Genomic DNA, 12,331 nt, shown 5'->3' with positions numbered 1-12,331 from the left:
GGACTCTGGCCAAAAAACTGAACCCCCGGGGTGAGTCAACAAACATGACCCTTGAATTCATGTAACACCATTTATTTCTGTAAACCACACTGGCCAGATTTAATGAAAGTGGCCCACAAGCTTGTGCCCAGTTAAAGCTGGCCAGTTCCCATATGGTCTAGCAGTTAGGATTCCTGGATTTCTCCCATGCAGCCAGGGGTCGACTCCCGTGATGGGAAAGCTTGATCTTTTTTGCTTCTCTCCTCAAAAAGCCAGCACATCTTCCTGCACCAGAAGTGACTTTTTGGACAGCAGTAGAGCTACAGAACCCTGATAGATTGAGGTTCCGATGTCTATGGGGAGTCGCGTAACATGCTTCGGTATTGCCATTCATCACACAAGCACTCCGACAAGCTCTGCGATTAAAGGGGAAATAAACTGTGTGGTGTCGTCTGCCAGTTCTCCGAAGAATCACACTCAGTCAGGGATTTTTCTCTCAGAAGAAAAGACTTTATTTTACAGAAAATAAAGCCGAGAGTCCTTGCAAGGAGATCTCCCGAATGTTATTTGGTATCTCCTTATATACATTAAATGGGGCAGTTCCACATAGTCAAACTTTTCCTTATGATTACAATTTTAATACCTCCCTAGAGAGGAGAGGCCCCCTGCTTGATTTATTCTAAACAAAGGCCCTGTATGTATGTCTGACCATATGTTTCTCCTCAGTTTTGTACATTCCAGCACGTAGCTTTCTATTACCTATAAGATTATAATGGAGTAATAACTAGCAAGAAAAATGGCTAGATTCACATTGATTATATACTTGTTTAATTAAAATCTTACTAATAAAAATCTTCCACATATTCCCCCCTTTGAGACTTAATAAGTCTCACATTTTTCTTATCCAGAGTGCTACTTCATAATCCAGTCATATTAGTTACACTACCTAGTGACTAAATAAGTCACATTGTATTATCACCAGTGACTAGATTATGAAATTCCACTCTGAGGGATTACTGGACCAAACATCTCTCTCCTTTTTTGACGAGGAGGGAGTAAAAGATCCAGTCTCCCTATTTCCTTCTGTAATAGTACACAATGTTATAAGCGTGAGCGTGCAATTGGTTCAGCATTTGCCTGTGGTTATCACAGTTATGTATAAAAGGCATAAAATACATACATTACATCACTAATGGAATATCACAAGATTATAAAAGTTGATTAGATTGTCACTTTTGTTCAAAGGTTGTAAAGTCAATGGAAGGGAAGTCAGGTTGCTTTCTATCGGTTGAGTTTGAGTCTGCATTATGAGATGCATTAGGCATAGGATGGTCTTCAGACATGTTGTCAGACTTATTCTCTGTCCTCTCCAGTTTGTCTGACAGGAGGTAAGAAGCTCCTTGTGTACCTTTTTTAGGGAGCCCTCGTCAGTTTGCACTTCATCATGTGTCTCTGATTTTTCCTCATTGCTCTCTCCTGCATTGTCTAGTTGACTGTTTTCCTTTCTTTCTGCCTTTCCTGTGGGAACTCTAGTACAGTGTTTTAGATGATACCAGGCTGTGCTTCCTTCCACTTGGACTGCTGTTGGAGTTGCTCTCACCACTGTGTAGGGTCCTTCTCTCCTGGGCTTTTTCCATTTTCTCCGGAATACCCTCAGATAAACTTGATCCCCTGGAACAACTGGACAGGCAGTCTCCGATTCCTCTCTGGGCTCTTTTCTTTTTTCCTGTAAATAGATAGCTTTATGTATGGCAGTTAATTTCTTCATATAAGAACGAAGTTCCATTTGTAATTGTTCTAGAGGGGGTCCTTTATAAGGACCTCTACAATATGGCACAGGCATGGGTCGACCCGTAAGCATTTCATGCGGTGTTAAATGCGTGTTCCTGTTAGTTTGCATGCGATAACTCATTAGTGCGAGCGGTAATGCATCAATCCAATTAAGTTTAGTACTTTCACATATTTTGTTTATTTTGGCCTTGATAACTCCATTAACCCTCTCCACTGACCCTTGTGATTGAGGTCTATAAACGCATCCTAGTCTCTGTTTTATTCTTAATTGTTGCAATAATTGTTTCAAACTTTTTTGTATGAATGCTGACCCATTATCTGAACTTATTTCTGATGGAATTCCAAATCTAGGAATTACCTCTCTTGTTAGAAATTTTATCACCGTTCCTGCTCCTAGATCTGCGGATGGTACTGCCTCCACCCATCTGCTAAACCTGTCTATGATAACCAGCATGTATCTTTTGCCTTGTACACGCTTTATCATATCCACATAATCGCATACAAGATGTTTAAAGGGGCCTTCAGGTGTTGGAATATGACCTATTGGTGTCACTATGCCTTTTCTTACATTGTATTTAGCACATACTTCACATGTGGACAAAAATTCATCCACCATTGCATATAAATAAGGAGACCAATATCCTTGCTGTTTAATTTTTCTTACCACTTCTCCCCTTGCACAATGGTCAAAAGCATGTGCATCTGTAATAAAAATATTCAACAGTGAAGTAGGTGCAACAATGTGTCCTTCATGTGTACGCCAGATGTCCTGTGAGTCTTTTTTAGCTCCACTTTGATGCCACATTGATTGTTCATAAGGACCTGCTTGTTGTTGAATTCGAATAATGTCATCCAATTGAGGATGAGGTTCGATAAGCACAACAGGTGCTAATACTGCTACCTGACATCCTGAAGCTTTTTTAGCTTCTAAATCTGCTGCATTGTTTCCTTTAATGACATAGTCATTTCACTTCTTGTGTGCTTGACATTTGATTGTTGCTAGTCGTTTTGGTAGCATCATAACAGAAATCAATTGCCCTATTTGTTCACTATGTTGGATGGGAGTCCCATCACTCTTTTTGAAACCTCTTTGTTTCCACACTGCTCCGAATAGATGACATACACCATGAGCATATGCTGAATCTGTAAAAATGTTGGCAGTTTGTCCTTTTGCTAACTGACATGCAGTTGTGAGAGCTTTTAATTCTGCTAATTGAGCAGAGCATGGCTGTAACACAATGTTGTGATATTACAGATTCATATTCTTTTTTGTTTTTCTTCACTACTGAATATCCTGTATGATTTCCTTCGTGATCCCTAAAGCTAGAACCATCTACGAAGTAAGTAACTTCTGCTTCAGAAATAGGTGTTGATTCAAGATCTGGTCGTAATCTAGTAAATGCCAAGGACTCATTCACACACTCATGAGGTTCTCCTTCAAAAGCCAAAGGAATTAATTCAGCTGGATTAACTGTCTGGCATCTTTTAATGGTAACATCTGGATATGTGAGTAATGAGGAGTAGGCTAGAATTCGAGCTTGTGTCAGAACAAATTTCCCTTGTTCTATTAATTCCACAACTTTGTGATGGGAATATATAGTCACTGGGTACCCCATAGTTATTGTGGATGCTTTTTCATAAGCATAATACACTGCAGCTAAACCTTGTTGGTAACATGGTGGATATCCCTGGGCTACATTGTCTAACTTTGTGCTGTAGTGTGCTATAGGCTGTTTTTTCCTTCCACTACAGGTCTCTTGCATCAATACAGCTGATGCATAACCATCAACTCTATTTGCCACATATAGATGAAACATTTTATCATATTCTGCCATTCCCAGGGCAGGGGCCTGTTGTAATTCTTTTTTTATTGCTTCAAATGCTAGTAAGGCATCTGTGTTCCATTTTAATGGATTGCTTAAATGTTGTAATCCTGCTTGTTTCATCATTTCTCTCAAAGGCCCTGTCTTTACTGCATAGTCTTCTATCCAGTCTGCACTAAAGCCAGTCATTCCTAAAAAAGTCATCATTTGTCCTACTGTCTGAGGTAACAGTGTTTTACTTATACCTTCTAACTGAGCTGGAGCTGTAGCTCGTGTGCCAAATGCAATTAATCTTCCCAAGTATTCCACTTGAGGCTGGCAATATTACAATTTGTTTTTAGATACCTTGTGTCCTCCTTGTGCTAATTTTGTCAACACCTTAATTGAATCTTTGTGACATTGTTCTAGTATGGTAGAACAGATAATTAAATCATCCATGTATTGTAATAGTGTACCGTCTATTACGAGGTCTTCTAAATAAGCCTTAAGAATCTTGTTGAATATATGTGGTGAATGTTTATATCCCTGGGGAATTCTAGAATATGTATATTGTTTATTTGAAAATGAAAATGCAAATAGATATCTACTCTCTTCTGCAAGCGGTACACTGAAGTAGGCAGAGCAAAGATCAATTACAGTAAAGTATTTGGCATCAGGAGGGACATTTGTCAGTAAAGTGTGCGGGTTTGGTACTTCAGCTGGCATATCTTCCGTTATTTCATTTATTGTTCGTAAATCATGAACAAGTCGCCATCTGTTTTTGTCTGATTTGATTACAGGCATAATTGTAGTGTTACAGTAACTAGTAGTTTCTATCAATACTCCTGCCTTCACTAAGCCTTCAATTGTGTCTTTTATTCCTGCTTCAGCATCTGCCCGTAAAGGATATTGTGCTTTTCTAGGTAGACGTGCATTTGGCTTAAGTTGAACTCTTACTGGATTTGCTGATTTTATTAATCCAATATCTGTGTCATGCTGAGACCATAGTTCAGTTGGTACCTGACACTCCATTTCCTTAAATAATTCAGTCTCAGTTGTGTTTATTAACTCAGATGCTGTACTCATCTTTGTCTCTTTCTTTTGGCTGATAACTACTTCCTGTGGAATTCCCAGCAAACTGGTTGCACACAAAATTTTGATGTAATTTTTGTCAGCTGAGTGAAAAATTAATGGATTTTCTGTTGATTCCCATTTGCTTTGTTCTGCACTTTTCATCATTGGTCCTAAATCTTTTGCTTCCCAACTTTTTCCTACATATACTGCAATATGCGGGACAGAGTTATTTACATTGAACCATTTTTTGACAAATTCACCTTCTGGTATGTTTAAAGCTGCTCCCTGTTTACCTATGATGATGTACTGGGAGACTATCTCAATCCGCTGTCCTTTTGTTTCTTTTTGCCATTTCTGTTCTATATTTTCATACCTTTCTTGATCATACATCATTGTGCAATGAAATTCAGACTTTGATAGCTGTGCTTCAGGTATCTGTGCTTCAATAAACTTTCCCCATTTATTGACTGTCTGTCTCACATCTTGTTCTATCTGTCCTATCCAATAAACATTTGCTTTTGGCTCTGCAACCATCATTTGTGTTTCTGTTCCTATTGCATCAATATATATTCCTTCTGGAGAACACCAAATTTGTAGTCCTAATTTACATAATGCATCTCTTCCTAACAAATTAATAGGAGTTTGATTTGATACCAGAATGGGCATTGTTATACTTTGATCTTTTGTTTGTAGACACACTGGAGCTGTTATGGGTATCAATTGCATTTTTCCCGAAAATCCTATTTTCTTTGCAAATTTTCCAGACATGGGGAGATGTGAAGCATATTTCAAATTAATGCAAGTTAGATTTGCGCCTGTATCAATCATCATCGGAGTATCTTTTCCCTCTATTTTAATCTGCATAATAGGCTCTTGATCAGCTTTTGTTGATAAAATTGGAAGCTGACTCTCCCCTTTAGGATTCTCTGGGCACCCCTAATAGCCTGGATTGGGACCTCCCCAAGGGTTTACTGGACCCTGCACTGGACCCTGACTAGGCTGTTGCCAGCTCACCTCCCTTCCACCCTGAGGTTGCTGTGGCCATTGACGAGTTGGACAGTCAGCTTTATTGTGCCCGGGCTGTCCTCAGCCCCAGCACAGACTTGGAGGCATGCTTCTGCCTCTGCCTCTGCCTCTGCCTCTTTGACCTTGCTGTATGGGGTTTTTTCTCCATCCCATCTGTCCTGGCTGTTGAGTATAAACATTTATTATGGGAACAGAGTTCAAGTGTTCATTTGGAGGGACTGCTGTAAGTGGGCTTGACTGAAGAGTTGGTTGTGGAGCAATTACTGGAGGCATTATAGTCATTTGCTCGGCTGCTGCATTGGTTACTGAAGCTTGAATATTTTTCTTATTTTTCTTTGTGAATTCTTCAAGCTGTAATTGAGTTAGTTTACGTTGTAACTCTTTCTCTTGACTCATGAGTTTTTGTTCATTTTTTTCTGTGTTGTTCCACTGCATGAGACACATGGTCGCAAAACTCTTTGTGTGTTTTAGAAGTTAAACCGACCACATCCTCCAGCTTGCTTTTTACTGCTGGCGGCATAGCATCAATCACAGCTTGCCTAAACAATGTTGCCATTAATGGGTCTCCCTCGGGATCCCCCTCAGTTTCTTGTTTCCACCTTTTCAACTGTTTCTGTACATATGTGGTTGGATTCTCTGCATCCCCAATTTCTTCTCCCTTCAGTGATTTAGGATTCAGTCTGATCGGATACTCCGCACGCAATGCCTGCCATACTGCTGGGCGGAATGCATCAAAAACAATCCCATCCATATTATGAGAGTTCACTGCTCTGTTTAGAGTCGTTCTAAGGAGAATTTCATCCATCTTTGTCCCTCCAATAATTCTAGCCAGTAGAGCTTTGACATCACCTACTGACAATAGCTTTCCTGTTGTTTCGTCCTCAAACATTCGAATAAATTTGCCCGCGCCCTCATTTATATCAGGAAGGCGAGTGACAAGCCCCTCAAGGTCCTGTGAAGCCCAGGGGACATACTGTCCCTGCTCACCCTTGATAAAAATTGGGAGCTGTGCGGCCAGTGGTCTAAGTGTCCCTTTTTCTCTGCCCTGTTCCCATTTACCGTTATCAAATAACTCCTCTGCCTGATTCTCATCCTCACTACCATAGAATAACTTACTCTTTCCTCTCTCCAACTAATTTACCTCTTGTATCTTTTTCCCTGATTCTCTAATTTTCTCTTCCATTTCTTCTTCCATAGCTTGTACTTGTGCTACAATATCGCTATCTTTCCTCCTCTTTTTTTCTAACCCTTCCTCAAACCAGGTTTTATCTACCTGATTAGCTTTCATTTGTTCTAATGCTGTACGTGCTTGCCTGTAACAATCAAGATGCAAACTTTCTGCAACTTCCTTTCTGGGTTGCCTCTGTGTTTTTACAGCTTGTTCCTCTCTATCATCCATCTCTATCTGCCCTTCTAACTCTAGATCTCCTGTTACTTCCACTGTTCCCTTGAGTATTGGGAACTCTCATTGTACTGGCAAATAGGGGGGAGGCTCTGAAAATAACTTTTCTTTTCTCATGTTATCTTTCTCTGCCCCCTTCAGGATTTTCCTAGCCTGTTTTAGACTTTTCAACATATCCTCACCTTCTTTTTTAAACAGAGCAATTACTTCTTTCTCTTTTTCCCTCTTTGTTTCTCTTTTTTCTCTTTTCATATTGATGCTTTTAGTTTTATAGTTTTTTATCAGAGTTTCCATTTCCTCACACAATACCACATCAAATGTCCCTTCCTTTGGCCATTTTGTCATCATATTTTTTGTTCTCTTCTGCCGTTTATTTTAGATTTTGTTTATTTGCTCTTTACACAGTGGATATTTTAATCCAATTATTTCCACTGGTGTGGCTCCAATATCTTTATTTATATTATTACCCTCAAAAATCAACTTTTTAGTTTTATATAGTAACTTGGTTACAATCTCTTCTTTTCCCTTTCACTTAATTTAACTATTTTTCCTTTACCAATTTCACCCTACTTTTTATTCTTTATTGTGTGTCATACCTCTTTGAATTTAGTTTTTTATTTTGTCTCATGCATTTACACTTTTTTATATTATTTGACTGTCTATTTTATTTGCTCTATTTTATTATCACTTTTTACATAACAATTTCTAACCATAATTCTTTATTTTTTACTTCTCTTTCCTTTTTTGTCCACCCCTGTAATACAACTTTAATGTAGACACTTCATCCCTTGCTCCCACTCCCACTGCACTGGGCTCAAAGAATTTTCTCCCCTTTCACACAAGCATCAAAATGCAAAAACCTATTATATATCTTGATTCAAACTTTATTGATACTATTTTCCTAAACTCATTCACACTTTCTACACTCTTTATTGAGCCAGAGTGCTTATTCTTGCATACTTTCTCCCTTTATCTAAGGGATAATCAGTCATTAATTGTCCTTTTATTATCAAGGCTCATCATACATTCATCCCTCTCAAGTGGATCTGGGTTGAGTCCAATTCTGCCAAGTCACACCGAAGTGACAGTCCAGGAACGGTGCTCAACCCTTACCCACCCAATACGGAATTTATTTGTTCATACATTCATCATCGTTCACACATTCATTCGTCCAGACACAGTTACATCCACACAACAAAACACCGCTCTTCCTAGAGCATCCTTAAGGGCCCATCCGTTCAGACCTTTGAGACTTTTCACTTTATACTTTCTCAAAGCCGTATCCGTGGGGCTTTTCCTCGCGAATCCTTAACTAATCTGCTTCTCCGTTTAACACTGTCCTTCCTAGGCCCAGCTCTCCAATAAACACAGACCATTGCATACAATGTCTTTCTGCTTACACCATCTTTGTTTTAAATCAAGGTGACCTTCCAAGGCTTTCCTATTAATAAACCAAATATGTGCATGCAGTTATTTCTTCTGGAGTAAAACCCCTTTTTCAATTTAGATATCCTAATATTTTTCTAAATTTGGAAGAGCAGATTTTAAGTGTCCTTACCACTCAGAACTGACCTCAACCAACACAAACGAATTTTATAAGCAAAAATGCTTACCTTATTTTATGGTGGCCACCCGGTTGTTTTGATCATCGGTCAGCTCAAAAGTGGTTGTCCACTCTGCTGCTCTTTTCCAGTCCCATCTGGGGTGCCAAATATGTGGTGTCGTCTGCCAGTTCTCCGAAGAATCACACTCAGTCAGGGATTTTTCTCTCAGAAGAAAATACTTTATTTTACAGAAAATAAAGCAGAGAGTCCTTGCAAGGAGATCTCCCGAATGTTATTTGGTCTCTCTTTATATACATTAAATGGGGCGGTTCCACATAGTCAAACATTTCCTTATGATTACAATTATAATACCTCCCTAGAGAGGAGAGGCCCCCTGCTTGATTTATTCTAAACAAAGGCCCTGTATGTATGTCTGACCATATGTTTCTCCTCAGTTTTGTACATTCCAGCATGTATCTTTCTATTACCTATAAGATTATAATGGAGTAATAACTAGCAACAAAAATGGCTAGATTCACATTGATTATATACTTGTTTAATTAAAATCTTACTAATAAAAATCTTCCACAACTGCAGGCTGCCAGCCAGTTGATTTTCGAATGAACAATTTCATCGCTACTCTGTAACTGCTTCATTACTTTGAAGGGTGTAATGCCATGTTGTTTTGATGTCACGGGCTTGCCATTGTGAAGCCTTATCACTAATTGCCACCTGGACATTGAGAATAAATTGTAATCTGCATTAAACTGAACGAGCGAATAATCAGAAACTTTGCGGATTAAAAATTGGTCTCACTTTCATTATTAACCTCACAATATGTCAATTTTGTACTTTGACAGACCGATGATAGTCAGATTTTCATCTAGATAACGGTTGCAATGTGTGTTTTCAGATGCATGACACAAGTATTTTCACCTGGACAAGAGCTTAATTACCAGTTCAAGGTATCAATTCAGCAATCACAGGAATCTGCCCAAATAAACTGAACTCCTGGGGTGAGTAAAAAAAACAGATCCCTTGAATGCATACAATGTCAATGTCAATGTCACCTTTATTTATATAAGGCTTTAAACAAAATACATTGCGTCAAAGCAACTGAACAACATTCATTAGGAAAACAGTGTCAATAATGCAAAAATGATAGTAAAAGGCAGTTCATCATTGGATTCAGTTATGTCATCTCTGTTCAGTTAAATAGTGTCTGTGCATTTATTTGCAATCAAGTCAACGATATCGCTGTAGATGAAGTGTCCCCAACTAAGCAAGCCAGAGGCGACAGTGGCAAGGAACCGAAACTCCATTGGTGACAGAATGGAGAAAAAAACCTTGGGAGAAACCAGGCTCAGTTGGGGGGCCAGTTCTCCTCTGACCAGACGAAACCAGTAGTTCAATTCCAGGCTGCAGCAAAGTCAGATTGTGCAGAAGAATCATCTGTTTCCTGTGGTCTTGTCCTGGTGCTCCTCTGAGACAAGGTCTTTACAGGGGATCTGTATCTGGGGCTCTAGTTGTCCTGGTCTCCACTGTCTTTCAGGGATGTAGAGGTCCTTTCTAGGTGCTGATCCAGCATCTGGTCTGGCTACGTACTGGATCCGGGTGACTGCAGTGACCGTCTGATCTAGACACAGACTGGATCTGGTGGCCACGGTGACCTCGGAGCAAGAGAGAAACAGACAAATATTAGCGTAGATGCCATTCTTCTAATGATGTAGCAAGTACATAGGGTTTTATGGGAAGTGTTTCCGGTTCCAGTTTACCTAATTAATGCAGCCTAAAAATCCTTTAACGGATTTGGATAATAAAAGCATATTAGTATGTTATGTGTATGCCAGGATAAAGAGATGGGTCTTTAATCTAGATTTAAACTGCAAGAGTGTGTCTGCCTCCCGAACAATGTTAGGTAGGTTATTCCAGAGTTTGGGCGCCAAATAGGAAAAGGATCTGCCGTCTGCAGTTGATTTTGATATTCTAGGTATTATCAAATTGCCTGAGTTTTGAGAACGTAGCGGACGTAGAGGATTATAATGTAAAAGGAGCTCATTCAAATACTGAGGTGCTTAACCATTCAGGGCTTTATAAGTAATAAGCAATATTTTGAAATCTATGCAATGCTTGATAGGGAGCCAGTGCAGTGTTGACAGGACCGGGCTAATATGGTCATACTTCCTGGTTCTAGTAAGAACTCTTGCTGCTGCATTTTGGACTAGCTGTAGTTTGTTTACTAAGCGTGCAGAACAACCACCCAATAAAGCATTACAATAATCTAACCTTGAGGTCATAAATGCATGGATTAACATTTCTGCATTTGACATTGAGAGCATAGGCCGTAATTTAGATATATTTTTTAGATGGAAAAATGCAGTTTTACAAATGCTAGAAACTTGGCTTTCTAAGAAAAGATTGCGATCAAATAGCATACCTAGGTTCCTAACTGATGTCGAAGAATTGACAGAGCAACCATCAAGTCTTAGACAGTGTTCTAGGTTATTACAAGCAGAGTTTTTAGGTCCTATAATTAACACCTCTGTTTTTTTTCAGAATTTAGCAGTAAGAAATTACTCGTCATCCAGTTTTTTATATCGACTATGCAATCCATTAGTTTTTCAATTTGGTGTATTTCACCGGGCTGCGAAGAAATATAGAGCTGAGTATCATCAGCATAACAGTGAAAGCTAACACCATGTTTCCTGATGATATCTCCCAAGGGTAACATATAAAGCGTGAAGAGTAGCGGCCCTAGTACTGAGCCTTGAGGTACTCCGTACTGCACTTGTTATCGATAGGATACATCTTCATTCACTGCTATGAACTGATGGCGGTCATATAAGTACGATTTAAACCACGCTAATGCACTTCCACTGATGCCAACAAAGTGTTCAAGTCTATGCAAAAGAATGTTGTGGTCAATTGTGTCAAACGCAGCACTAAGATCCAATAAAACTAATAGAGAGATACACCCACGATCAGATGATAAGAGCAGATCATTTGTAACTCTAAGGAGAGCAGTCTCAGTACTATGATACGGTCTAAATCCTGACTGGAAATCCTCACATATACCATTTTTCTCTAAGAAGGAATATAATTGTGTGGATACCACCTTTTCTAGTATCTTGGACAGAAAAGGGAGATTCGAGATTGGTCTATAATTAACTAGTACAACACTATATGATTCAGAAAGCCGTCCTTTTGGATAATTCTTGTTTTGCCAAATTATTATCACATTGTTACAGTCGCAGACCTAAAGCAACAGGCCACTACAAGATCCTGCGCCCACACTGACCACATGAATGGAAAGTGCGCCAATGGCCAGCTTAAGGTGTCCAAATCCCATATGGTCTAGCGGTTAGGATTCCTGGTTTTCACCCAGGCGGCCTGGGTTCGACTACGGTATGGGAACGCATGCTCCTTTTTGCTTCCCTCCTCAAAAATCCAGCACATCTTCCTGCACCAGATGTCGAGGTTCTGTCTAGTACTTTGCCCCTTCGATAGCTCAGCTGGTAGAGTGGAGGACTGTAGGTTGGAGTGTTGGCGATCCTTAGGTCGCCGGCTCGAAGGAGGTCTTTTTTTCAAGTGCTCACCATTTTTTTTGGTTTGGAGCTGGCTTTCTCGCAGCTGTTAGCAGAGCTTGAATTCGCAGTCCACAATTGGAAGCCAAAAGAGCTTTCACTGACCAGGAATCGAACCCGGGCCGCGGG

Source organism: Carassius carassius, chromosome 38 (genome assembly GCF_963082965.1).
Source record: "Carassius carassius chromosome 38, fCarCar2.1, whole genome shotgun sequence".
Lineage (NCBI taxonomy): Eukaryota > Metazoa > Chordata > Actinopteri > Cypriniformes > Cyprinidae > Carassius > Carassius carassius.
This window is presented reverse-complemented; position numbering follows the sequence as displayed.